Source organism: Oncorhynchus mykiss, chromosome 20, assembly GCF_013265735.2.
Source record: "Oncorhynchus mykiss isolate Arlee chromosome 20, USDA_OmykA_1.1, whole genome shotgun sequence".
Taxonomy (NCBI): Eukaryota; Metazoa; Chordata; class Actinopteri; order Salmoniformes; family Salmonidae; genus Oncorhynchus; species Oncorhynchus mykiss.
In genome coordinates this window covers 5797412-5823590 of record NC_048584.1, presented here as the reverse complement: position 1 = coordinate 5823590, position 26179 = coordinate 5797412, and the positions used below count along the sequence as shown (strand labels likewise).

Here is a 26179-nt window from a genome sequence, read left to right as displayed (position 1 = left end):
AAGAACAAAAAACACAATCGGTTGGGGACCTGTAAAATGTCAGCCTTCTTCTCCGGCGCCATTGTACTACTTTTACATGTAAAGTTCTGTTTCAGACCATATAGTTTACAGATAATCATTTGGGAGTTTATTCAAGTTCAACTACTGGGCCATACATGAGCACGTGTAGCTATTCTCCAGTCAGTCAGGCAATGGCTTTTATGCACATACATGATAGATGACACCCCAGGGCATTTGAGATGTTCCAAATAAAAGTCCCTGAGCTGGCCTATGACCCATTTTCATTATAACGCACCATAAACATAAACCCTAACCCATAAAGAAAAAGGTGTCTTTTTCACTCTCGTTTGGTATGAATATAGGTGTTTAGACAATCTCCCCTGAGAGCAATGTGGCATTACAGGGATGATGAATAAGTATTAGCACAACAAGAATATAACCGGCCTGGAAAGAAAAGGAGGGTGATCCATCACACGCCTCCCAAAGCCCTTCACTCTGTGTGTAAATTCAAGGGAACCCTGCGGGAATGAATGAGGGGAAGAATACAAAAAAAAAGAGGGAGCGGGGAATGAAAGATAAGGAAACTGTAGTTTTAGAGAGAGAGAGAGGGAGAGAGAGAGGGGGGGGGTTGACTAAGACCAGAAATCAGTTATCTTAGAATAACACCATCAATAACCATTGGCAATATGCTTTGGGGTTTTTCTCTGTCGCTATGGCCTATGAATGACTGCATGTTCTAGTACATCCATACTCAGTAGGCAGACCTTGGTCCGGACCCAGAACGGGGTCAATACGGTCCTGACTTTAAAAAAAATTAAGTTGACATAGCAATGGACGCTAAAAGCTAATTGAATCCATCCGGACCTTTCCCACCTAGGAAATGTGTGTGACTGGACCTTCAAATAGTATTTGAGTACCCTGATCTATGATCTATGAACGACCTTGTCCCATAAACAAGGTTGTCTGACATAGTATATAAGAAGGAGCTACTTGGCAATTAGAGGCTTGTAAATCAGGTAATCCATCTTACCCTGATCAACTTGCTAGTGGCTCAACGAAGATCAGGTTATCAGATGTCCTGACTTGAACTGACAGTAACAAGGTGATTAGTTTTCCTTGTTGTGGTTGCTTATTGTTCCTGCAAAGCATTCAAAACATCAAGGTCAGACAAATGCTAGTTCTAATAGTGCTATAATAAACATTATAATATACTGACTGAAATCAGAAACTTAGCAACATTTCTTTAAAAAAAAGTGACACAAATGTTTGAACAACCAATAATAGTCCTGTCAAAATAGAATGGGCCATTATAAGAAGGGATGGTTTTATGCTGCTTCCTATTTTAAGTGTTCTTCTCAAGTGACAGTGACACAATAGCTAGATGAAACTCTCCCTCCTACTCTCTCCTTTGTTTTACGTGTATTATACAGAGTCTCGTCATCTGAATAGTCCCTCTGAATAGTCCCTTCTTGTTTATTCAGTTTTCTTCCATTTGGTACTGTTAGGGGTGCGTGACTGGTGGCAGGGAAGTCAGACGCAGGAGAGCAGAACTAGGTAATAGCCGGAGCAGTTTAATTGCAAAACCAACGGCATAAAGAAATAACCAACATGGGTACAAAACCCGACGCGCACCAGTCAACATGTGCACAAGCACTTACAACAAACAATTCCTCACAAAGACATGGGGGGGAACAGAGGGTTAAATACACAATAATTAATGAGGGAAATGAAAACCAGGTGTGAAGGAAAACAAGACAAAACAAATGGAAAATGAAAAGAGGATCGGCGATGGCTAGAAGACCGGTGACTCCGACCGCCGAACGCCGCCCGAACAAGGAGAGGAACCGACTTCGGTGGAAGTCGTGACAGGTACGTAATGAACATGACAGAGACCATTGCAGCCCCTGTAGGTGCAACAGCATTGACCTTTTGAGTGACAGCGTCTTGAGTAGTTGAACTCTCCTCTAGGGAATGACAACTTGGCCGTGCTAGCAGGGGACACTGCAGGTCAGAGATGGCACTCCGTGACATGATCACCCTCCCCTTCCAAAAAAGCGAATGGGGAAAAAAAGAATGTGAATTTTTTTATTTTCTTTCACCACTTCAATCTACTTCTGATCTCCCATCCAGGGGCCGACCAGAACCGACCATGCTTAGCTCCAGAGGCAATTCAGCAGTGGGGATGCAGGGTTGGCGCCCCACCCTTGGGTTGTGCCGTGCCAGAGATCTTTGTGGGCTATACTCGGCCTTGTCTCAGGATGGTAAGTTGGTGGTTGAAGATATCCCTCTAGTGGTTTGGGGGCTGTGCATTGGCAAAGTGAGTGGGGTTATATCCTTCCTGTTTGGCCCTGTCCGGGGGTATCATCGGATGGGGCCACAGTGTCTCCTGACCCCTCCTGTCTCAGCCTCCAGTATTTATGCTGCAGTAGTTTATGTGTAGGGGGGCTAGGGTCAGTTTGTTATATCTGGAGTTTCTCCTGTCCTATCCGGTGTCCTGTGTGAATTTAAGTATGCTCTCTCTAATTCTCTCTTTCTCTCTTTCTTTCTTTCTCTCTCTCGGAGGACCTGAGCCCTAGGACCATGCCTCAGGACCACCTGGCATGATGACTCCTTGCTGTCCCCAGTCCACCTGGCCGTGCTGCTGCTCCAGTTTAAACTGTTCTGCCTGTGATTATTATTATTTGACCATGCTGGTCATTTATGAACATTTGAACATCTTGGCCATGTTCTGTTATAATCTCCACCCGGCACAGCCAGAAGAGGACTGGCCACCCCTCATAGCCTGGTTTCTTCCTAGCTTTTGGCCTTTCTAGGGAGTTTTTCCGAGCCACCGTGCACCTGCATTGCTTGCTGTTTGGGGTTTTAGGCTGGGTTTCTGTACAGCACTTTGAGATATCAGCTGATGTACGAAGGGCTATATAAATACATTTGATTTGATTTGATTTGCTATGTTGCTGGAATGAAAGTGCCAAAACTTGCAACTGGAAAAATAGCAGCGAAAGGAAATGCCAGGGTAACATAAACAAAGGGAAAATTGCAGGAAAGAGTGAGGCGTTTTATTTAATTGTCTTAGAAAATGTATTCTTTTTTGGCTCCATTTACATTAATTTCAAAATGATTTCTTTGCAATATTTTGTTTTGCTATCAATACTTTTGGGTTTATGTTTTGCTTTTAATATCATTATTTTTGTTTGCAATACTAAGAAGTTTTGCTTGATATAGGACAGAAGTAACTCACTAGAGGATTGCACCATATAGTAACACTATAACTCCACTAAAAGGTGTTTAAAGCGGCAATCCTTAATTGAAACATTAACAGTGTGTTCTCCCCACCACAGTTTCAGTAAAAAGATGAGGGATGTGGCTGGAGAAATGCAACCACTGTCAAATCCATAGAGCAGGCTATTGATGCAAAGACTGACCAACCAATGTATCAAAACTATACATAGTTTTAACCATGTTTTTAGGCTATACACTAGTTATTTACATTTACTTTGTTTACAAACATTGGAGTTAAACAAACTTACATTTTGGGTTCTGATGGGGTACAAACAATAGTCGAACTACTGTAAACTCATGAGGCATTTACAAGTTATATTCTGCAAGAATCAATGGGTACATATCATTCATTTATAAACCCAAAAATGGATGTAGAAACTAAGGTTTTCCCATTTAACAGGCAGTGACCTTCATACACAGAACTACACGTAACTGACAAAATAAAGGAAACACTTGAGTAAATGGGGGATAAGAAGTATATTGAGTATATTAAAAGAAGGTGCTTCCACACAGGTGTGGTTCCTAAGTTAATTAAGCAATTACTAAATCAAATCAAATGTATTTGTCACATGCGCCAAATACGACAGGTGTCGACCTTACAGAGAAATGCTTACTTACAAGCCCTTAACCAACAATGCTTTAAGACGTTTTAAGAAAAGTAAAAAAATTAAAAATAAAAGTAACTAATAATTCAATGTGGAGGGTACCGGTACAGAGTCAATGTGGAGACTAAATACAGGGGGTACCAGTACAGAGTCAATGTGGAGACTATATACAGGGGGTACCGGTACAGAGTCAATGTGGAGGCTATATACAGGGTGTTACGGTACAGAGTCAATGTGGAGGCTATATACAGGGGGTACCTGTACAGAGTCAATGTGGAGGCTATATACAGGGGGTACCAGTACAGAGTCAATGTGGAGACTATATACAGGGGGTACCGGTACAGAGTCAATGTGGAGGCTATATACAGGGGGTACCGGTACAGAGTCAATGTGGAGGCTATATACAGGAGATACCGGTACAGAGTCAATGTGGAGACTATATACAGGTGGTACCGGTACAGAGTCAATGTGGAGGCTATATACAGGGGGTACCGGTACAGAGTCAATGTGGAGGCTATATACAGGAGATACCGGTACAGAGGCAATGTGTGGGGGCACCGGTTAGTTGAATTAATTGAGTTAATATGTGCATGTAGGTAGAGTTAAAGTGACCATTCATAGAAAATAAACAGAGAGTAGCAGCAGTGTAAAAGAGGAGTCTGGGTAGCCCTTTAATTAGCTGTTCAGGAGTCTTATGGCTTGGGGATAGAAGCTGTTAAGAAGCCTTTTGGACCTAGACCTGGCGCTCCGGTACCACTTGCCGTGCGGTAGCAGAGAGAACAGTCCATGACTATGGTGGCTGGAGTCCCATCATGCTATGGGTCATGTATAAAATGTCTAGTTGCCCATTAATTTGGCTACAATGGCTAGAAATGAGATCTCGGTGACTTTGAAAGAGGGGACTCAGTCACCAGATCTCAACACAATTGAACACTTATGGGAGATTCTGGAGCGGCACCCAAGACAGTGTTTTTCCATCACCATCAACAAAGCACCAAATGATGGAATTTCTCGTGATTTTGTTTGTTGCATCCGTAAAATAGAATTCCAGACACTTGTAGAATATATACCAAGGTAACTGGATGAGCCCCGTTCGAGACTATCCTACCAACGGGACATTATAAACTGTAATATCTTATGTTTCACCGAGTCGTGGCTGAACAACGACATGGATAATATACAGTTGACTGGGTTTTGTGGGCATTAGCAGGACAGAACAGCTACGCCCAGTAAAACAAGGGGTGGGGGTGTGTGTCTATTTGTCAATAACATCTGATGTTAAGGTAGTCTCGAGGTATTGCTCGCCTGAGGTAGAGTACCTCATGATAAGCTGTAGACCACAATATCTACCAATAGAGCTTTCATCTATATTTTTCGTAGGCCGTCTATTTAGCACCACAAGCCGACGCGGGCACTAAGACCGCACTCAACAAGCTGTATAAGGCCATAAGCAAACAAGAAAATGCTCATCCAGAAGCGGCGCTCCTAGAGGCCGGGGACATTAATGCAAGCAAACTTAAATCCATTTAACCTCATTTCTACAAGCATGTCACATGTGCAACCTGAGGGAAAAAACTCTAGACCACCTTTACTCCACACACAGAGATGTGTACAAAGCTATCCGTCGCCTTCCATTTTGAAAATCTGACCATAATTCTGTCCTCCTGATTCCTGCGTGCAAGCAAAAACTAAAGCAGGAAGTACCAGTGACTCACTCAATACGGAATTGGTCAGATGACGCGGATGCTACGCTACAGGACTGTTTTGCTAGAACAGACTGGAAAATGTCCCGGGATTCATCCAATGGCATTTAGGAGTATACGACTTCAGTCACCGGCATCATCAATAAGTGCATCGATGACGTCATCCCCACAGTGACCATACGTACATAACCCAACCAGAAGCCATGGATTACAGGCAACATCCGCACCAAGCTAAAAGCTAGAGCTGCAGCTTTGAAGGAGCGGGACACTAATCCGGACGCTTGTAAGAAATCCCGCTATGCCCTCAGATGAACCATCAAACAGGAAAAGTGTCAATACAGGACTAAGATTGAATCCAACTACACCGGCTCTGATGCTTGTTGGATGTGGCAGGCTTACAAACCATTATGAACTACAAAGGGAAACCCAGCCGCTAGCTGCCCAGTGACACGAGCCTACCAGATGAGCTAAAAATGCATTTTATGCTTGCTTCGAGGCAGGCAACACTGAAGCATGCATGAGAGAACCAGCTGTTCCAGACGACTGTATGATAACGCTCTCCGTAGCCTATGTGAGCAAGACCTTTAAACAGTCAACATTCACAAGGCTGCCGGGTCAGACAGATTACCAGGACGTCTACTCAGATCATGCGCGGACCAACTGGCAAGTGTCTTCACTGACATTTTCAACCTCTCCCTGACCCAGTCTGTAATACCTACATGTTTCAAGCAGACCACCATAGTCCATGTGCCCAAGAAAAAGTTAAGTTAACCTGCCTAAATGACTACCGCTCCGTAGCACTCACGTCTGTAGCCATGAAGTGCTTTGAAAATCGTGGCTCACATCAACACCATCATCCTGAAAACCCTAGACTCACTCCAATTCATATACCGCCCCAACAAATCACCAGATGACGCAATCTCAATCGCATTCCACACTGCCCTTTCCCACCTGGACAAAGGGAACACCTATGTGAGAATGCTGTTCATTGACTACAGCTCAGCATTCAACACCATAGTGCCCACAAAGCTTTTCACTAAGCTAAAGACCCTGGGGCTAAACACCTCCCTCTGCAACTGGATCCTGGACTTCCTGACGAGCCACCCCCAGGTGGTAAGGGTAGGTAACAACACATCTGCCACGCAACTGCTCCGCCCGCAACCGTAAGGCTCTCCAGAGGGTAGTGAGGTCCGCACAACGCATCACCGGGGGCAAACTACCTGCCCTGCAGGACACCTACACCACCCGATGTCACAGGAAGGCCATAAAGATCATCAAGGACAACAACCACCCGAGCCACTGCCTGTTCACCCCGCTATCATCCAGAAGGCGAGGTCAGTACAGGTGCATTAAAGCTGGGACCGAGAGACTGAAAAACAGCTTCTATCTCAAGGCCATCAGTCTGTTAAACAGCCACCACTAACATTGAGTGGCTTCTGCCAACACACTGACTCAACTCAAGCCACTTTAATAATGGGAATTGATGTAAAATATATCACTAGCCACTTTAAACAATGCTACTTAATATAATGTTTACATACCCTACATTATTCATCTCATATGTCTACGTATATACTGTACTCTATATCATCTACTGCATCTTTATGTAATACATGTATCACTAGCCACTTTAAACTATGCCACTTTGTTTACACACTCATCTCATATGTATATACTGTACTCGATACCATCTACTGCATCTTGCCTATGCCGTTCTGTACCATCACTCATGAATATATCTTCATGTACATATTCTTTATCCCTTTACACTTGTGTGTATAAGGTAGTAGTTTTGGAATTGTTAGTTAGATTACTCGTTGGTTATTACTTCATTGTCGGAACTAGAAGCACAAGCATTTCGCTACACTCGCATTAACATCTGCTAACCATGTGTATGTGACAAATACAATTTGATTTGATTTGATTTTCAACACTGGGGCCCCTCAGAGGTGCATTCTTAGTTCCTTCCTGTACTCCCTGTTCCCCACGACTGCGTGGCCAAGCACGACTCCAACACCATCATTAAGTTTTCTGATGACACATCGGTGGTAGGCCTGATCACCGTCAAGGATGATACAGCAAATAGGGAGGAGGTCAGAGACTTGTCAGTGTTGTGCCAGGACAACAACCTCTCCCTCAATGTGATCAAGACAAAGGAGATGAACGTGGACTCCAGGAGGGCCGAACACACCCCCATTCACATCGACGGGCTGTAGAGGAGCAGGTTGAGAGCTTCAAGTTCCTTGGTGTCCAAATCACCAACAAACTATCATGGTCCAAACATACCAAGAAAGTTGTGAAGAACGACACCGCCTTTTCCCCCACAGGAGACTGAAAATGTGAGATTTTCACATGTGGAGTTTTTCACTTTCACATGTGGAATTGTAAGTTCACACGTGGAAAACAATCACATGTAAAAAACAAAATGTGCATTTTTATATGTGAACAACTTACACGTTAAAATCTCACTTTCACATGTGGAATTGCATGTTCACATGTGAAAAACAATCACGTGGAAGTTTTTCATATATGAAACTGCAAATGTGATTTTCCTATCTGATAGAATGTCACGTGTGAACTGCATATCAGATTTTCACATGTGAAACCGCAAATTTCCCATGTTAAAATACAATTCACATGTGAGGTGAAAACATTTTATTCTCCTCATATGTGAAAAGGTGGTGTTAACATGTGAACTCTAAGTGTAATGCATGCGAAAACATGGTTTCAAGTGTGAAATTTAAGTGCAACGTGAAAACAGCTATTTCACTCGATTTCACACGTGAAACTGTAAATTTGACATTATTTTTTTGTAAGGGTTAAGTGTGGCTCAAGTCCTTATTCTGACCTCAGTGATGACTGACTTCAGGAAGTAACACTTATTAACAGCAAAGTAGATGGCTGCAGTCTTAGTTCAGAGCTGCTGATAATACATACAGTGACTATTTTCTTCTGTGTGTAGCAGATGATGTGAGTCTGAGACCTACAAACAGTCTGAGGTGTTAAATTGAACAATGACTCCACTGCTCTCTTGAAGCCCTGGCCTGGGTCACAAGGTGACTGACTGTTCGATGGGTAGCTCGAAGAAGCCGTCAAATATTTAGCGGGCTTCCTTTTCATGATGAAAGTATGTAAACAAGCATATTATCTGTGTGATTGACACACAATATACTGGCATGGCACAGCAGTGAAAACTTATGCACCCACTTATTGTAAAAGGAACAGAGGGCTTTATCGTATAATATTCGTCATCATCGTTTTAATACATTCATTTTACAAGAAGGGTGGATTCAACGTTGTATTCAACTAGATACAGACTGAACAAAAATATAAATGCAACATGCAAAGTGTTGGTCCCGTGTTTCAAGAGCTGAAACAAAAGATCCCAGAAATGATCAACTCTATGCGAAGGCGATGTGTTGCGCTGCATGAGGCAGATGGTGACATCAGATACTGACTGGTTTTCTGATCTACGCCCCTACTTTTATTTTTAAAGGTATCTGTGACCAACAGATGCATATCTGTATTACCAGTCATGTGAAATCCATAGATTAGGGTCTAATTCATTTATTTACATTGACTGATTTCCTTACATGAGCTGTAACTCAGTAAAATCTTTGAAATTGTCGCATGTTGTGTTAATATTTTTGTTCAGCGTAGTTTACCCAATAGCAGTTTTTCATTTGTGGGTAAAGTTAGTGAAGGTGTAATCATTTTATGAGCAGAATGGCACAGTTGGGAGGAGAAGCTACATTTCCAAACGTTCTAAACGGTCAAAACCATTTGTTTTGTTGAGACAGGGGTGTCACCAAAATGGTCTTGTTTTCATTAGATGTGTCATAGCTCATTTTCAAAGATGCATTATAATGCATTACAAACTGAAAAACATTTCTACAAAAATTACAATTACGATAATAGCTGTCGCCATTTGCATGACAATTAATGGTTACCTTTCTAGCGAATAGGCTATGATAGAGTTTACACTTCCAGTTACTGTATAATGTTGGGAGATCAAAATAATGAAAATAATCCTAGTTAAAAATAGATCTGGTAAAACTATCCACCAAATATATTTAAAAATGTTGATTACTTGGCCTTGCCATTATCATTCACCAGATGACGGAAAAAACATATTTTCCTAATATATGATTGGGGTCCCTAGGTTGTCAGCTTGCCTGGGTGGGGGTACTTGGGCAAGAAAAGGTTGAAGACCCTTGCTCTACACACACTGTTCATCAAGGGTTCTTTGGTACGGGTGATGGTTCTACTGAATGTAGGACCACAACGACTCAAAAAACCCTTGTTACCATTCAATGGTTCTTTGCAGTTCAGGAAAAAAAACGTGAGGGTGCAGCTCATTGGAATAGTTTGGGGCGTGGATTGCGCACAGCTCTTTTTGTGCAACCACGAGTGAGTGTCATTCCAGTTGATCTAGTGTGTTGCAATGATTACGGCCAGTAACAGAGTTGTGTTGAAGGTGCAAAAAGTCATGCAAGGCTTTATGTCAAATAAGTTGTCTGTAGTTCATCAGTGGCCTTACAACTTGAACACACCTCATTTAATACGACTAACCAGAATAAAGAACTATGTATGCTCCTTCAAAAGGTTCTTTGTAGAACCTTTGGGATTGGGAATGGTTCTTTATAGAACCTTTGGGATTGGGAATGGTTCTTTATAGAACCTTTGGGATTGGGAATGGTTCTTTGTAGAACCTTTGGGATTGGGAATGGTTATTTGTAGAACCTTTGGGATTGGGAATGGTTCTTTATAGAACCTTTGGGATTGGGAATGGTTCTTTATAGAACCTTTGGGATTGGGAATGGTTCTTTGTAGAACCTTTGGGATTGGGAATGGTTCTTTATAGAACCTTTGGGATTGGGAATGGTTCTTTGTAGAACCTTTGGGATTGGGAATGGTTCTTTATAGAACCTTCAGAAAGGGTTATTTACAGCACTGTAAAAGTTCTATAAAGAACAATTAAAAAACAGTTATTTTTAGTACCAGAAAAGGGTTTTAATGATGACCGAACCATTTCTGGTGCTATATTGATTATAGAGAATCTTATTTGTATTTTTATAGAACCTTAGGAAAGGGTTCTTTGTAGCACACTGTAAAAAAAGCCAACTTAACCAATCGCTGAATCAGCATTATTCTGTGAGTTGAGTGGACTTCAAAAGGACAAGAGTTTGAGCTAATGTGTTAAAGTTTGTTTACTCAACAAACTATCCTCAAAGTGCTCAAAACGCGTCAAAACCATGCCCATCATTATCACATTTCCCAGCATGCTCTATTGCAGGTTGATTTTCAGTATTGTTTGTTTCAATACCTGTACATTGATTGGTTAATTAATCGTATCCCACATAAACATAAAATACGTACATTTTGCTAAACTAATCCAATCTGTTAGTAGTTGGACTTTTTGCACCTATTACTGAGATGGCTGCTCCAGTTTATGTGATTTTGGTTCTCTCAATAATTAGGTTGTTTTAATGTACGTTGTGAGTGTTGGCTATTCTCACTCAGGCTGGATTCACTTTGCAAGCCCAGGTGTTTCAGACCACTGCATTAGGTTGTAACTAGGCTCTCAAAGGAAGGCCAAATATATCATAAAGAGTTTAACTTTACACTGGGAAATATGCAAATCAGATAGACTTTTTGGTTTAGAATCTTTTCTAAATTAGGTGAACATACAATTCAACTTGAGAATGTACAGTGTGGTCCTGAATGATCGGATCCCTTGATAAAGATGAACACAAGACTGTATAAAATATAAATAATACAAATACTGAACTATATTGTATAACATTTGTGATGACTTTCTACTAATACAATTGCTCAGAGAAATACATTTTGCGTAATTCTATAGCTAGAGGACACCTGTTATCTCCAGGAGTGATAAAAAGGATACTTTTCTTTAGCTGTTGTCAACTACTGTATTTTTTGCTAGTTAAGGCCATCTACAGTACTTTAAGTGCTGCCTGTCTTCCCAGTAGCCTACTTGGTGTGTACACTTCTGACTGCTCGTATTTTGCAGGTAGTCGTTGACACATCAACCAGGATCAAGGGGCAAGGCAATTTGTGACTTGTTTTGGTAATCAGTGGTGGTATTGGAGGGGGAGTGGTTTCTCCTCTCCTAGGCAATCAGTAATTAGTACTGGGAGGCGTGCTCTTTCCCTCTGCTAGGCAATTAGCAATTAGTGTTAGTACTTCAGTCTCCCCTGTTGCTCAGCAGCAGCTTTAAGCAGCAGTCGTGTCAGTCTTGTCAGAAAAACTAAGACAATAGCTGAACATAAGACGGTTCTGCCAAGTTGTTCCAGGAAGGAACGAGAGGAAGGCTCCACACCACTCTGACTTGAGTAGCTTAACTAGTTATTTTCTGATTATCACATTTTTCTCTTTTGTAGCTTTGGCAACTATGTGTGTTTTCTATACCTGTTCTCTCCTCTCCCTGTAGATTTTAGACACTCCCCACCCCTTGGCTGCAACCTTTCTAATTAAGTGTACCTTGCACACACCATCCATTTAGAATTCCGTGTCTCTGGCAGTGTTGGAACTGCCGATCTGCGGCCAAGAATGCAGAGGTTCTCGGCCTACGCTGCCCTTCGGTCTCTTGACTTTTTGGCCCTGTCGGAGACATGGATAACCACAGAACACTGCTACTCAAGCTGCTCTCCATCTGACAGTCTTCTCTCATGGTCCAAGAGCATCTGGTCATCGCAGTTGTGGCACAGGGCTACTCATTTCTTTTGACTGGAGATTTTCTCCCCCTCACCTGTCTATTTGAATTCCATACTGTCACTTTTGAACTCGCGCTTAACATTGTCATCTATCGCCCACCAGTTGCCCTTGGAGAGTTCCTGAGCTAACTTCCTGACCGCTTTGTACTTCCTGACACCGCTTTGTACTTTCTGACTTCAACCTCCCAACATCTGCTTTAGATTAATTTATTTTCAACTCATTCCTCTACTTGCCTCTTGAACTCACCCTTTCCCAAACCCTGCAACTCACAAGGCAGGCAATATGCTTGACCTCATCTTTATTTGAGGCTGTTTGCCTACTAACCTCACTACAACCCCTCTCCAGGTCTCTGATCACTAATTTGTTTACTTTTGTCTTCCTCTAACCCTAACCACTCAGCCCCTGCCCAGAAGGCCATGTGCCATTGTGATCTTCTCCCTTTCTCCTCTTCTATCATCTCTCCCTTCTGCCAAATCCTTCTCCCTGTCTCATGATCCTGCCTCTTCAACCCTACTCTCCTCCCTTTCCCCATCCTATGACTCACACTGTCCCCTTTCCTCCAGGCCTGCTCGAGCCACCCTCCTGCTCTCTGGCTGAATAACTCATTGCGAGCTCACAGAACAGGGCTGCGGGCAGATGAGTAAAAATGGAGGAAAACTAAACTTCCGGAGGACCCATCATCCTTTCACTCCCTTCTCTCTACCTTCTCTTCATCTGTATCTGCTGCTAAAGCCACTCTAAATGTCAAAGTTCTAACCCCAGGAAACTCTCTTCCACTTTCTCCTGCCTCTTTAATCAGCTCCTCATTCAGTCCACTGGTCCCACTCACACAACTACCCTATGACTTGGCCTCTTCATCCCTGAACACTGGCTACGTCCTCTAACTTCAAAATGGCCTGGAGTCAGAGGGGACTCATCTGATGTAAAAACTACAGACCTGGCTGTATCCCTTTTCTTTCCAAAACACTTGGAGGGTGTTATCTCTCAACTCTCTCGTTATCTAAGAATTATATTCTTGATCCTCAGCAGTCAGGCTTTGAGACGGGTCACTCAACCGAGTTCGTCCTTCTGTGTCACGGAGGCGCATCGCGCTGCCAAAGCATACCTTCTCTGTTCTCGTCCTCCTAGATCTATCCGCTCCCTTCAACCATGTGAACCATCATCCTTTTCTCCACCCTCTCAGGGCCGTGCGTCTCAGGATCTGCAGACTCGGGTGCTTGTCATCGCCCGTCTGGACTACTTCAACTCTGTTGGCTGGGCCCCCTGCTTGTGCCATCAAAACCCTGCAACTAATACAGAATGCTGCAGCCCACCTGGTTTTCAACCTTCCTAAGTTCTCCCATGTCACCCCACTCCTCTGCATGCTTCAAGTCAAAGCTAGCATCCACTTCAAGACCATGGTGCTTGCATACGGTGCAGCAAGAGGAACTGTCCCTCCCTACCTTCAGGCTATGATCAAACCCTATACCCAAACCAGAGCACTCAGTACTGCCACCCCTGGTCTCTTGACCCTCCCACCCCTACAGGAGGGCAGCTCCCACTCAGCCTAGTCCCAGCTCTTCTCTGTCCTGGCACCCCAACGGTGGAACCAGCTTCCCACAGAAGCTAGAACAGCAGTCTCTGCCTATTTTCCGAAAGCACCTGTAACCTGTAAGAAAGTCCTGGTAAAGTTCATGATGCCATTTACCAACCCCCTGGTTGATGTCCGTGGCCCCGCTGAGATCTAATTAGCATAATTATGCAACATGGTTGCCATCACAATGTCTGTTTGCTTCACTGCATCTCAATCTTCCACATCGACCAATGTCTCCCTTTCCAGAGGGAAATCAAATTATATTGCTCACATGCAGATGTTCTTGCAGGTGTAGCGGAATGCTTGTGCTTCTAGCTCTGACAGTGCAGTAATATCTAACAAATTACACAACATATACCCAATAGACACAAATATAAATAGTAATGAATTAAGACTATATACATATGGTACACCCTTTGCTGTTTCCTGAAGTCTACGGTCATCTCATTTTGTTTTGTTGACGTTGAGTGACAGGCTGTTTTCCAGGCACCACACTCCCAGAGCCCTCACCTCCTCCCTGTAGGCTGTCTCGTCATCATTGGTAATCAATACTGTTGTGTCGTCTTCAAACTTGATGATTGAGTTGGAGGCGTGCTTGCTCACGCAGTCATGGATGAACAGGGAGTACAGGAAGGGGCTGAGCACGCACCCTTGTGGGGCCCTAGTGTTGAGGATCAGGGGAGTGGAGGTGATGTTTCCTACCTTCACCACATGGGGGAGGCCGTCAGGAGGTCCAGGACCCAGTTGCACAGGGCGGGGTTCAAATCCAGGGCCTCGAGTTTAATGATGAGCTTGGAGGGTACTATGGTGTTGAATGCTGAGATGTAGTCAGTGAACATCATTCTTACGAAGGTATTCCTCTTGTCCAGATGGGATAGGGCAGAGTGATGGTGATTGCATCGTCTGTGGATCTATTGGGGCAGTAAGCAAATTGAAGTGGGTCTAGGGTGGCAGGTAAGGTAGAGGCGATATAATCCTTGACTAGTCTCTCAAAGTACTTCATGATGACAGAGGTGATTGCTACGGGGCGATAGTCATTGAGTTCAGTTACAGTGCCTTGCGAAAGTATTCGGCCCCCTTGAACTTTGCGACCTTTTGCCACATTTCAGGCTTCAAACATAAAGATATAAAACTGTATTTTTTGTGAAGAATCAACAAGTGGGACACAATCATGAAGTGGAACGACATTTATTGGATATTTCAAACTTTTTTAACAAATCAAAAACTGAAAAATTGGGCGTGCAAAATTATTCAGCCCCTTAAGTTAATACTTTGTAGCGCCACTTTTTGCTGCGATTACAGCTGTAAGTCGCTTGGGGTATGTTTCTATCAGTTTTGCACACCGAGAGACTGAATTTTTTCCTAAATCCTCCTTGCAAAACAGCTCGAGCTCAGTGAGGTTGGATGGAGAGCATTTGTGAACAGCAGTTTTCAGTTATTTCCACAGATTCTCGATTGGATTCAGGTCTGGACTTTGACTTGGCCATTCTAACACCTGGATATGTTTATTTTTGAACCATTCCATTGTAGATTTTGCTTTATGTTTTGGATCATTGTCTTGTTGGAAGACAAATCTCCGTCCCAGTCTCAGGTCTATTGCAGACTCCATCAGGTTTTCTTCCAGAATGGTCCTGTATTTGGCTCCATCCATCTTCCCATCAATTTTAACCATCTTCCCTGTCCCTGCTGAAGAAAAGCAGGCCCAAACCATGATGATGCCACCACCATGTTTGACAGTGGGGATGGTGTGTTCAGCTGTGTTGCTTTTACGCCAAACATAACATTTTGCATTGTTGCCAAAAAGTTCAATTTTGGTTTCATCTGACCAGAGCACCTTCTTCCACATGTTTGGTGTGTCTCCCAGGTGGCTTGTGGCAAACTTTAAACGACACTTTTTATGGATATCTTTAAGAAATGGCTTTCTTCTTGCCACTCTTCCATAAAGGCCAGATTTGTGCAATATACGACTGATTGTTGTCCTATGGACAGAGTCTCCCACCTCAGCTGTAGATTTCTGCAGTTCATCCAGAGTGATCATGGGCCTCTTGGCTGCATCTCTGATCAGTCTTCTCCTTGTATGAGCTGAAAGTTTAGAGGGACGGCCAGGTCTTGGTAGATTTGCAGTGGTCTGATACTCCTTCCATTTCAATATTATCGCTTGCACAGTGCTCCTTGGGATGTTTAAAGCTTGGGAAATCTTTTTGTATCCAAATCCGGCTTTAAACTTCTTCACAACAGTATCTCGGATCTGCCTGGTGTGTTCCTTGTTCTTCATGATGCTCTCTGCGCTTTTAACGGACCTCTGAGACTATCACAGTGCAGGTGCATTTATACGGAGACTTGATTACACACAGGTGGATTGTATTTATCATCATTAGTCATTTAGGTCAACATTGGATCATTCAGAGATCCTCACTGAACTTCTGGAGAGAGTTTGCTGCACTGAAAGTAAAGGGGCTGAATAACTTTGCACGCCCAATTTTTCAGTTTTTGATTTGTTAAAAAAGTTTGAAATATCCAATAAATGTCGTTCCACTTCATGATTGTGTCCCACTTGTTGTTGATTCTTCACAAAAAAATACAGTTTTATATCTTTATGTTTGAAGCCTGAAATGTGGCAAAAGGTCGCATTTGTTAAATGCGGTGGTTCGCGCCAATGTTTCAGGTTAGGGTTGGTTTTAATAGTCACTGTGGGTACTACATCTCCTATACACTTCCTTATGAACTCAGTCACTGTATCCGTGTACGCGTCTAGATTATTTTCACACGCTACCCAGAACATATCCCAGTCCACGTGATCAAAACAATCGTGAAGCGTGGGTTCTGATTGGTCTGACCAGCATTGAATAGTACGAAGCACGGGAACTTCCTGTTTGAGCCTCTGCCTATAGGACGGGAGGAGAAAGATGGAGTCGTGGTCAGATTTGCCGAATGTAGGACGGGGGAGGGACTTGTAAGCATCCCCGAAGTTTGAATAGCAATGGGCTATATAGTGTCTTAGGAGAGTCAATATGTTGATAGAATTTTGGCAGCCTAGTCATCAGATTTACTTTGTTAAAATCGTAGCTTCAATAAATGCAGCCCCAGGATATGTGGTTACCAGTTTGCATAAAGTCCAGTGAAGTTCTTTTGAAGGGCCACCAATGCTTTTCGGAGAGTGATTGGATGGTGTGGGTGATACCTGGGTGTCTAGTGGTGAGGGATGTGCAGTGGCAAGAAACAGTATATGAACCCTTTGGAAAGACCTGTATTTCTGCATAATTTGATCATGAAATTTGATCTGATACTCGTTTAAGTCACAATAGTCAAACAGAGCGCTTAAACTAATATCACACATTATTGTATTTTTCTTGTCTATTTTCAAAACGCTAACCTGGAGTCCAATCAATGAGACGAGATTGGAGATGTTGGTTAGAGCTGCCCTGCCCTATAAAAAAACATTAACAAAATTTGAGTTTGCTTTTCACAAGAAGCATTGCCTCAAACACAATATATCTCAGTCTTGGATATAGCTGGAAAGGGTTACAAAATGCCTTGATATTCATTAGTCCACGGTAAGACACGTCTTTAAATGGAGAAAGTTCAGCACTGTTGCTACTCTCCTAAGGAGTGGCCGTCCTGCGAAGATGACTGCAAGAGCACAGCGCAGAATGCATCATGGTGGTTAATAAGAATCCTAGTGTCAGAGTTACAGAAATCTCTGGAACATGCAAACATCTCTGACGAGTCTACGATACGTAAAACACTAAACAGGAATGGTGTTCATGGGAGGACACCATGGAAGAAGCCACTGCTGTCCAAAAAAAAACATTGCTGCACGTCTGAAGTTTGCAAAAGAGCACCTGGATGTTCCACAGCGCTACTGGGAAAATATTCTGTGGACAGATTAAACTACAGTTGAGTTGTTTGGAAGGAACACAGAACACTATGCGTGGAGAAAAAAGGGCACAGCACACACACCAAGCTCATCCCAACTGGAAAGTGTGGTGGAGGGAGCGTCATAGTTTGGGGCGGCTTTGCTTCCTCAGGGCCTGGACAGCTTGCTATCATCAATGGAATACATTTTTCTGAAGTTTATTACATTTTGCAGTAGAATGTAAGGCTATCTGTCCACCAATTGACGCTCAACAGAAGTTGGGTGATGCAACGGGCAGAAGTAAAGTAAATCAACAACAAAATGGCTTCAACAGAAGAAAATACGCCTTCTGGAGTGTCCCAGTCAGTACTGACCTCAACTCGATTGAGATGCTGTGGCATGATTGAGTGGTTCACACCAGACATCCCAAGAATATTGCTGAACTGAAACAGTTTTGTGAAGAGGAATGATCCAAAATTCCTCCTGAGCGTTGTGCAGGTCTGATCAGCAACTACAGAGAACGTTTGGTGAGGTTATTGTTGCAAAAGTATGGTCAACCAGTTATTAAGGGTTATCCAAGGGTTCACATACTTTTTGCACCCTGCACTGTGGTGTTTACACGGTGTGTTCAATAAAGACATGAAAACGTGTAATTGTTTGTGTAATTACTTTCAGCAGACTGTTTTTTTGTTAAATGAAGACAAGATTACATTTTAAGACTAATTTATGCAGAATTCTAGGTATTTCCGAAGGGTTCACACACTATCACTATGTGCCCAGGTTAACAGCTGATCTCTCACCCCCGTGGAGACTTAGTTTTGGGGGGGCAGGTGGCAGGAGCGGGTTCCCTCTCCTGATCCTGGCGGATGTCCACATCTACTTCCCAAAACACTGGGCCAACAATACGGGAGGGCCAATTGATGGGATGGTGAGCACTTACAGGACTCTCAACCGGCGTGGAACCACAAGTTACGGGAAAGTAGGTCCTCTGACATTCTGGTTCCCAGGCAGTGATTTTCAAGCTCGATGGTGACGTTGGAGCCACGGGAGGCCGTGGATTACAGAGGACCTGGTCGATGTAGTTCCCAGCGACACCGGAGTCCACGAGTTGTGGAGACAACAATTGAGGCAAAGCCAGACAGTGAAATATGAACCATAAAAGGGTTTGGCGGAAAATTATAATGGAATACTCACGCTTACCCTGAGAGATGGCAGGTCACGCGGCCACTCCTCTGCTCTAGCGCAACGGACACCGCTTAAGCTGGTTCCCTTAATGGCCATAATAGGGACAGAGCCCCAGCTGTCTCCGGCACGCCTGTCTGCCGCGGAGATTTGTGCGGCCCCTACCTCCATTGGTTCAGGCTCTGCCTTAGGATAGCCAAAGGAGGGAAGGGGGGAGGTGGACACCGGCGCTCCACAAGAAGGTTATGCCAACTCCGTCTGGACCTCCACGCGCAGTCCACTGCTGAATAGAGTGCGGAGAGCTGGCGCATTCCATCCGCTGGAGGCTGCAACAGTCTGAATGGTGAGGGTGTATTCTGCAGTGCTCTGGGCACCCTGCCGGAGGTGGAAAACTTGCTCCCCTCCCTCTCTGCCCTCTGGAGGATGGTCTTTGAGCAGGAGTAGACATGACAGGGATTACACCTGTGAGTCATTCTGGGTAAGTCTCTATGAGCTTTCCCCACCTGGAATGTGAAACCTTTGCCTGTCATTCTTTTCTAAAATATTCACGCTCTGTCAACTTGGTTGTTGATCATTGCTTGGCATCATTTTCAGGTCTTGCCATAGGTTTTCAATTAGGTTTAAGTCAAAACTGTAACTCAGCCAGTCAGGAATGTTCACTGTCTTCTTGGTAAGCAACTCCAGAGTAGACTTGGCCTTGTGCTTTAGGTTATAGTCATTCAGTTTTATTTTTTTTAATCCTGAAACTCCCCAGTCCTTAGGGCAAGGCCCCTTTTTTCTCAACTTCCTGTCTGAATGACGTGCCCAAAGTAAACTGCCTGTAGCTCAGGCCCTGAAGCCAAGATATACATATAGTTGGTAACATTGGAAAGAACACTTTGAAGTTTGTAGAAATGTTAAAATAATATAAGAGAATACAACAATTAGATTAGATGGTAGGTGAATATTCAACCAGATTTTTTTTGGAGAGAGAGACCCTCTTAGAAATGCAAGAGAAAGGACATATTGAAAATTAGCTCCCTGGATTCAATTCCTAAGACTGCTGACACCCTGTGAAAGGCAATGTTTAAGTTTTCAAAAACAAATAAGAAATATCTATTTTAGTAGGACACAGTCTTGGAAATTCGTGTTTGCGCGAGCCATGAAGACATTATGCACCTGCTAAAATCGGTTTCCAATTGAACATACTACTTTCCGAAAGAAATATTATAGTTTGATTACATTTTAGAGTATCTGAGGAGTAAATAGAAACATATTTTGACTTGTTGAAACAAAGTTTAGGGGTAGATTCTCAGATTCCTTTCTCTGCAAGTTGAACAATTGGATTACTCAAATCGATGGTGCTAACTAAACTGACATTTTGGGATGTAAAAAATGATTTTATCTAACAAAACGACACTACATGTTATCGCTGTGACCCTTTGGATGACAAATCAGAGGAAGAATTTCAAAAAGTAAGTGAATATTTAATCGTTATATGTGAATGTATGAAACCTGTGCTGGTGGAAAAATATTTTTGTGGGGCGCCGTCCTCAAACAATCACATGGCATGTTTTCGCTGTAATAGTTACTATAAATCGGACAGCACAGTTAGATTAACAATAATTTAAGCTTATGGCCGATGTAAGACACATGTACATAAATGTTTAAAATCCATAATATTTACGACTATTTATTTGAATTGCACGCCCTCCAATTTCACCGGAAGTTGTACTTCTAGCGGGACATCGATCCTTAAAATGTTTTAATTAATAATTACAAGCACACCCATAACCTGATGCAGCCACCGCTGCATCAAGCATAGGCTTGAAAATATGGGGAGTGGCACTCAGTAATGTGTTGTGTTGGATTTTCCCCCAACATAACAATTTGTATTCAGAACACAAAGTTAATATCTTTGCCACATTATTTGCAGTATTATTTTAGCGCCTTGTTGCCAACAGGATGCGTGTTTTTGAATATTTTTATTCTGTACAGGCTTCTTTTTCTGTCTGTCAATTAGGTTAGTATTGTGTAGTAACTACAATGTTGATCCATTCTCAGTGTTCTCCATTCACAGGCTTTAAACTCTGTAACTGTTTTAAAATCACCATTGGCCTCATGGTGAAACCCCTGAGCAGTGTTCTTCCTCTCTGGCAACTGAGTTAGGAAGGATGCCTGACATTTTGTAGTGACTGGGTATATTGATACACCATCCATAGTGTAATTTATAACTTCACCATGCTCAAAGGGATATTCATTGTTTGCTTTTTTTAAAGAATATTTACCAATATCTACCAATAGTTTCCCTTCTTTGCGAGGCATTGGAATACCTCCCTAGTCTTCCTGGTTGAATGTGTGTTTGAAATTCACTGCTCGACTGAGGGACCTTACTATTATCTGTATGTGTGGGGTACAGAGATTAGGTAGTCTTTCAGTCTTTCAGAAATCATGTTAAACACTATTATTGCACACAGAGTCCATTCAACGAAGTGACTTAAGCTATGTTTTACTCCTGTAACTATTTAGGCTTGCCATAACAAAGGGGTTGAATATTTATCGACTCAATACATTTTGGCTTTTCATTTTTTATTTAATTTGTAAACAATTTGACAAACAATTCCACTTTGACATTATGTAGTATTGTGTTTGTAGGCCAGTGACAACATCTCGATTGAATCCATTTTAAACTCCGGCTGTAACACAAAAAAATGTGGAAAAAGCCAAAGGGTGTGAATACACCTGTATAGCGTTTTGCAACAAAACCAGTTGTAATACACATTTAAAATCAATTAATTAAAACGTCTTCGGGATCGGTGTCCCGTCCACGAGACGGTTACGCTAACGTAGGCTAATGCAATTAGCATGAGGTTGTAAGTAACAAGAAATTTCCCAGGACATAGACATATCTGATATTGGCAGAAAGATTAACACAAATTTAAGCTAACTCCACTGTCCAATTTACAGTAGCTATTACAGTGAAAGAATACCATGCTATCGTTTGAGGAGAGTGAACAAAGTTGAACCTGTTATGGCTGCAATCCCGATATCGGGAACGATATGACAACTACCAGTGAAAATAGAGGGCGCCAAATTCAAACCACAGAAATCTCATAATTACAATTCCTAAAACATACATGTGTCGTATATCATTTTAAAGCTATTCTCGTTGTGTCTGATTTCAAATAGCTTTTCAGCGAAAGCACTACAAACGCTTATGTTAGGTCTCCACCAAACCACAAGAAGCACAGCCATTTTCCAGCAAAATATAGCATTCACAAAAAGCATAAATAAAGATAATTCAAGGTTAGTGATTCATTTTATCTTCATTAGATGACACTCATAGGACTTCATGTTGGAGACTTATCTCCCTCACCAACTTCAAACATCTGCTATCTGAGCAGCTAACCGATCGCTGCAGCTGTACATAGTCTATCGGTAAATAGCCCACCCAATTGACCTACCTCATCCCCATACTGTTTATATTTATTTACTTTTCTGCTCTTTTGCACACCAGTATCTCTACCTGCACATGACCATCTGATAATTTATCACTCCAGTGTTAATCTGTAAAATTGTAATTATTCGCCTACCTCCTCATTCCTTTTGCACACAATGTATATAGACTCTCTTTTTCTTTCTACTGTGTTATTGACTTGTTAATTGTTTACTCCATGTGTAACTCTGTTGTCTGTTCACACTGCTATGCTTTATCTTGGCCAGGTCGCAGTTGTAAATGAGAACTTGTTCTACACTAGCCTACCTGGTTAAATAACGGTGAAATAAATTAATAAAAATGTTACACAATACATGCATGTTTTGTTTGATAAAGTTCATATTTATATAAAAAAATCTGAGTTTATATTGGCGTATTAGATTCACTAGTTCCAAAAACATCAAGGGATTTTGCATTGCCACATCGTTTCAACAGAAATACTCATAAATGTAGATGATAATACAGGTTATATGCATGGAATTATAGATATACCTCTCCTTAATGCAACCGCTGTGTCAGATTTCAAAAAAAGTTTACGGAAAAAGCAACCCTTGCAATAATCTGAGACGGCACTCAGAACAGTAGCCAAATTAGCCTCCATGCTGGAGTCAACAGAAACCAGAAAATACATACATACAGATAAATGTTTCCTTACCTTTGATAAACTTCATCAGAATGCAGTCCTAGAAATCCCAGGTCCACAATAAATGCTTGATTTGTTCGAAAATGTCTTATGACCAATTAGCTACTTTGGTTAGCTCGTTTGGTAAACAATTCCAAAGTCACAAAGGCCGTTCACTATAACATGTCAATGTCAAAAATGTTCGTAACAGTCAGTAGAAAGATGTCAAACGATGTACTGCATCAATCTTTAGAATGTTGTTTACATATACATATACATATAATACTTATTTTCCACCATAAATAAATAAATAAATTAATTAAAAATCCTACAATGTGATTTTCTGGATTTTGTTTTTTTCATTTTGTCTGTCATAGTTGAAGTGTACCTATGATGAAAATTACAGGCCTCTCTCATCTTTTTAAGTGGGAGAACTTGCACAATTGGTGGCTGACTAAATACTTTTTTGCCCCACTGTATCTTGAATAACATTCCAACCGAAGAATTAGAATTACTTCAGATGAGCGGTGGAACGCAAGTCCTTCCCCTGTGAAAGTATGGTCCACTCATGGCTGTGGTGACTATTTCCTGTGTCAATCGACCCCCCCTTCACATTAGAGTCATCAGACAAAGTTCAATTGACTGCTGACATCTAGTGGAAGGCGTAGGAAGTGAAAACTCATCCATATCTCGCTGTAATTTCAATGAGAGCTTGGTTGAAGATCTGTCACCTCCAGAAATAAAAACAGGAAGTGGAATTTCTCAGGTTTTTGCCTGCTATATGAGTTCTGTTATACTCACAGACATAATTCAAACAGTTTTAGAAACTTCAGCGTGTTTTCTATCCAAAACTAATAATAATATGCAAAAATTAGCAACTATGACTGAGGAGCAGGCCGTTTGATATTGGCACCTTTCATCCAAGCTACTCAATACTGCCCCTGCAGCCATAAAAAAAGTTAATAAACAAACTAGGCACATTTGGGCAGTCTTGATACAACATTTTGAATAGAAATACAATGATTCATTGGATCAGTCTAAAACGTTGCACATACACTGCTACCATCTAGTGGCCTAAATCAAAATTGCTCCTGGGCTGGAATAATACATTATGGCCTCTTGCATTTCAAAGATGAAGGTACAAAAAAAAAATGAACTCACGTATTTTTTTGTATAGTCTTTTACCAAATCTATTGTGTTATATTCTCCTACATTCCTTTCACATTTCCACAAACTTTCCTTTCAAATGGTACCAATAATATGCATATCCTTGCTTCAGGGCCTGAGCTACAGGCAGCTAGATTTGGTTATTGATTTTATACTATTCTTTCTTCATCAAAGGATCCAATAATTCTGAACCCCACTATGTTGGTAGGTTCAGCTATATTCCCAAATGTTGAGCAAACTCTCAATCCTATTGCAGCTGGTTGCCTTAGAAAGTACAATTGTATCAGCATATTTGTTTTTATAGTGCACAAAAAAAGTTTTGTTACAAGCAAAATAACCCTTATTTGGCACTATGTAGAACCATTATTTGAAGTGTGCACCTACAGCATGTCATGGGGAGAAGTGAACTATTATAGTATTATACATTTTCCCATACCAAGCCACTCATCTTTATCAGAAAGGTAAGCCATTATCTGATAGCTGAATTGATTCCATTTTATGACAGTGCATGGCCATACCTCTGCTAAACAATTTAACCTCAAGTTGTACTTCCTGGTCTGTTACACACGTCTTCCTCTTTCCCCTACTTCACACAGATCAATTAAATAAAAGCAATTGGACAGAATAACAACATTATTGTTCATTTAATTGCCTGTGATAGTGGTGTGTAGTGGATGGAAAACTCATTAAGTTGGGAAATGAATAATGAATTAGAGGGAGCTGGTTTTGTGGTAGCTTGGTTTACATCTTCGTTTTATCTCCCATGGGAGAGGTGGGGAGGTGGCATGGGGGCAGACAGTGACATAGCGAGAAAGGGAGAAGGGTAGGCAGAGGGCCATATCAGCTCAGCACCCCAGGTGAAAGTAAGGAGAGGGCCATGCTGATAGGCCCAGCTATCGCTAGGCTCATCAGTCAAAAATGGAAAAAGGCTTGGCTAGCCAGGTAGAAACTGAGCCAAAACACGGGGTCTGCAAGGGAACTGTGACCACTGGCAGCCATGAACAGAAACACAACCTACCCTCTTTGTTGTCTTGTATTTCAGAGAGAGAAAAAAAGTAGTAGTGCTTACTGCAACCCAAGAGGTGATGCAGATACGTGAATCAGGGTGCTTGTGAGGATCAGGCGACGAGTGGCTAATCTGCCTTTGCCCTGTGTACTGCTAGCTAACGTTCAATCGCTGGAAAATAAATGGGATGAACTGAAAGCACGTATATCCTACAAATTAACATATGTCTTACCGAGTTCTGGCTGAATGACGACAATAATATACAGTTGGCCGGTTATACACTCTATCAGCAGGATAGAACAGCAACTTCTGGTAAGACACTGGTAGCTGGCCTATGCATATTTGAAACCACAGCAGGTGCACGAGATCTAAAAGTCTAGAGGTTTTGCTTGCCAGGCGTAGAGTATCTCATGATAAACTGTACACAGCACTATCTACCTAGAGTTTTTTTAATCTGTATATTTCGTAGTTGTCTACATTCCACCACAGACCGAGACTGGCACTAAAACAGCACTCAATGCGCTGTATACCACCATAAACAAACAGGAAAACACTCATCCAGAGGCGGTGCTCCTAGTGGCCGGGGACTTTAATGCAGGGAAATGTAAATCCGTTTTAACCCAGTTTCTATCATGTTAAATGTGCAACCAGAAGGAAAAAACTCTGGACCACCTATACTCCACACACAGAGACGCATACAAAGCTCTCCCTCGCCCTCCATTTGGCAAATCTGACCATAATTCTATCCTCCTGATTCCTGCTTACAAGCAAAAATTAAAGCAGGACGCACAAGTGATTCGGTCTGTAAAAAAGTGGTCAGATGAAGCAGATGCTAAACTACAGGACTGTTCTGCTAGCATAGACTGGAGTATGTTCCGGGATTCTTCATATGCCATTGAGGAGTACACCACATCAGTCACTGGCTTCACCAATAAGTGCATCGATGATGCCGTCTCCACAGTGACTGGATTAC

The 26179-nt window shown here is 42.1% G+C and overlaps 1 pseudogene; it reads right to left on the bottom strand.

Annotated features, from left to right (window-relative positions):
• LOC110498726 overlaps positions 1-14740 on the bottom strand; it is a 33376-nt pseudogene extending 18636 nt beyond the window's left edge.
• Positions 14741-26179: the final 11439 nt, after the last annotated feature.